Here is a 3,491-nt window from a genome sequence, read left to right as displayed (position 1 = left end):
ACCACCACCACCACCACCACCACCACCACCACCATCACCACCATCACCATCACCACCATCACCACCATCACCATCACCACCATCACCACCACCATCACCACCATCACCATCGCCATTACCACCATCACCACCATCACCATCACCACAATTATCAGTATGACTATGACCATTACCATCATCACCACCATCACCACCATCATCACCATCACCACCATCACCATCACCACCAACACCATCACCACCATCACCACCACCACCATCGCCAACGTCACCATCACCACCATCACCACCGTCACCATCACCACCATCACCACCGTCACCATCACCATCACTACCATCACCATGATCATCATCACCATCACCACTATTATCAGCATGACTATGACCATTACCATCGTCACCACCATCCTCACTCTCACTACCATCATCATCCTCACTGCTACCGCAATCATTGCCACCACCATCCTCACCATCTCCATCACCCTCACCACCGTCACCATCACCACCATCACCACCATTTATCAGCATGACTATGACCATTACCATCGTCACCACCATCACCATCACCACCATCACCATGATCACCACCATCGTCCTCGTCATTACTGTCACCACAGTTGTCATCACCACCACCATCACCATCACGTAATTATCAACACTATTATCATCATGATCACCATCACCACCGCTGCCATCAGCGGGATTATTACCATCACGACTACCATCACCGCCCTCACCATGACCATAACCAGTATTATCAGCATGGTCATCACCATCGTCGCCCTCACCATTACTGCCATCACTGTGATCATCACTGCCATCAGTGTGAGAGGAGGCTTGGTCAAGGAACGATGGTATCAGTCATGACATCGTCTTACGCAGCTTCTAGGAATTACTTACAAGGAAGTTATAGTGACATAGAAAAATGCCTATAACTGTACATTAAAAATATATAAAACACTGTATATGCAATATGTTATCAAGGAAACAGAGCCCAAATCCTGTGCATAGAAAAATAACGCAGGCAGGAAGTGCACTAAGAAATAATAGTGCTATTTCGGGGTGGTAGGAAGATGTCTGGGCTTCTTTCTCAGGTTGCTATAAGAAGTATGTATTAGTGTTATCATTTAACTGCGCAGGAACCTTTATTTTACAAAAAGACACAGAATGGGGGCTGCCCCTGCTAAGGTCTGTGACCTTGGGAAAATTCCTGTTCTCTAAGGGCTTTGCTTCTACATCTATAAAAATAAGGAATGAATAAGAAAGCATTTCCCCTAAAAGGGGCTCTCGGTTCTGGCATGACAGCAGTGTTCAGGAAAGACAGGCTGTGTGCTCAGAGAGCCTTGGGACAGGGACCCCGCCTGGTCTCTGCTCCAGGAGGCGAATCCTGCCGGTGCACGCTCTGCGCTCAGGCTCAAGTGTCCTCCCTCACCGCTGACCTTCCATCTTCCCGGTACACTCTGCCTGGCCTTTTTGCTGCCTGTACCTCTCACCATTCCCCCAGAGTGAGAATGCCGGCATCCTGGCCCCTGCACTGTGTCGATGCCTGGCTCAGCGCAGAGGTGCTGACTGGCTCCTCACGGCTTGCCTCAGGGGCAGGTGATGAGTTAATGCTGCTTCCAAACCTGCCCCTTCTGTGTAATGCTGCTTCCAAACCTGCCACTTCTGTGTGAATGAGAGAGAACACACACACACACACACACACACACACACACACACACGAGAACAGAGAAGCCGGTGCTGAGCAGGCCTGCGGGGGGCATGGGAGGTAGGGCTGAAGTGGCTCTGCTGTCACAGCCCACTCTTCACTTCATAGCGATGCTCTGAGATTACCCACAAGACCTAGAAGCTCATTTGGCCGAAAGAACCTCAGAAAAGTCCCGAAGCACTTGATACCAGCCTCGCCATGCGGGAGTCTGGCCATCTCCTCGTTCAGACTCGGGAAGGAGGGAGAAATCGCCCCCACTTGTTAGAAGCTAAAATGCTATAACCAGATTCTTTCCAATGTCCCCTTCCCATTGCCACGGCAACTCACCCAATAAAAAGAACAAGAGAAAGAAAGTCTCCAGGGTCCTCCCTGTTCCGGGGACCTGGTCCTTTGCCATCGTGTTGATCCTGCACCCTGGGGCTGCAGGTGCCTGACTTCGTAAGTCAGCAAGGCCAATTACCGCAGGCCGAAGGCAGGCTAAAGACCTTGGAGGGGAACTCCGGACTCAGAAACGCGGGGCCCATTCCTGTGACTGGGCCTTGAAGCCATTCCTAGAAGTGGGGTGTTATTTGACCTCTGCTTCATTTCTTTTATTTATGATTTTTTTTTCTTTCAGAGAGTTTTTTTGTATTTTTTTAGGGTGCTTACATTTGCCAAAGAGACAGAAAGTGAGAAATCTCCCCTCAGAGGGGAGGGCCACACCACAATCCCTTCTCCTTCATTCTCCTCTCGGGATTTTGGGCACGCATGCACATGTGCCTGGCCTGGGTTTCAAGCCACCAGGTCCAGGACTTGAACCATTGTTGGCCATGTACAAGTCTAGTGCCTTAACCACTGGGGGCCACCTGCTGGCCTCTCCCTTTTACTTTTTTCAAATCCCTCAGAGCATTTTCGGAGATGGGGCGAGTAGGACACTGATCCCCGGCCAGTAACTAGCGCCTTGGAAAAGTGTCTGAGCTCGAGCTGGGAGCCACCGCCTCCATACCGAGCCTGGCTGTGCTCTGCAGGCGGCTGCTCTCAGGACTCTCCACCGCCAGCACAGGCAGCGCTCCGCACTTCCTGAATTATCTGGAGACCCGCGATTAGCAGCCCTTCCAATGGCGCTCTGCGGAACGCGCCCCGGAGAGGGCTGGTGGGGACCTGGCTGCAGTTCTGCCCTCCGCGCGCGGCTGCACCACCTTGTTCTCTAACCCTCTGTTTGAAGCCGAGGAGGGGCTGTGGATCCTACCTCTCCGGGGTGCTGTACGGAGGATGGGGTTCTGACTGCTGGAGAGGAAGCGGGACAATGGGACCACCTGGTCACAGGGAGGGTGTGCCCGAGAAACCAGGAGCCCCACTCGCACGCAGAGATCCCGGAAAATCTTGCGCACACACACGAGGAAACTATCCAAGAATACTCCTGGCAGCGCTGGTAATGTAGCCAAATGTCGAACTGACATTTCAGCCTGAAGCCCAAATCCCACAGCCATGGCACTGCACAGGTGCTGTGAGGTCACGGGCAGAGGTTACACAAGAGGTTGCCAAGAAACTGCTTCCGCTCCCGCATCTGTCTTCAGGTATAAAAGGGCCAGGAATGAGAAATTTAAAAATGCATTTGTAAGGATTTTCTGGGGGAAAGTTGAGCTGATTCCAATCCCTGACCTCTGAAGGGGCAGACAGAAGGCTGCTTCCATCTCTCCCCGATCAGGTTGGGAATTTGACATGTGTCCTCTGGAGTCTGCAAAAGGGTGGCTCTCAGTTGAGGCCCAGAGGGGCAGTGTGGGAGGAGCTGATGCTCACCCCC

The sequence above is a fragment of the Tupaia chinensis genome, unplaced genomic scaffold, assembly GCF_000334495.1.
Source record: "Tupaia chinensis unplaced genomic scaffold, TupChi_1.0 Scaffold000671_1, whole genome shotgun sequence".
NCBI lineage: Eukaryota > Metazoa > Chordata > Mammalia > Scandentia > Tupaiidae > Tupaia > Tupaia belangeri.
The sequence above is the reverse complement of the archived record's forward strand: the minus strand, read 5'-3'. Positions refer to the sequence as shown.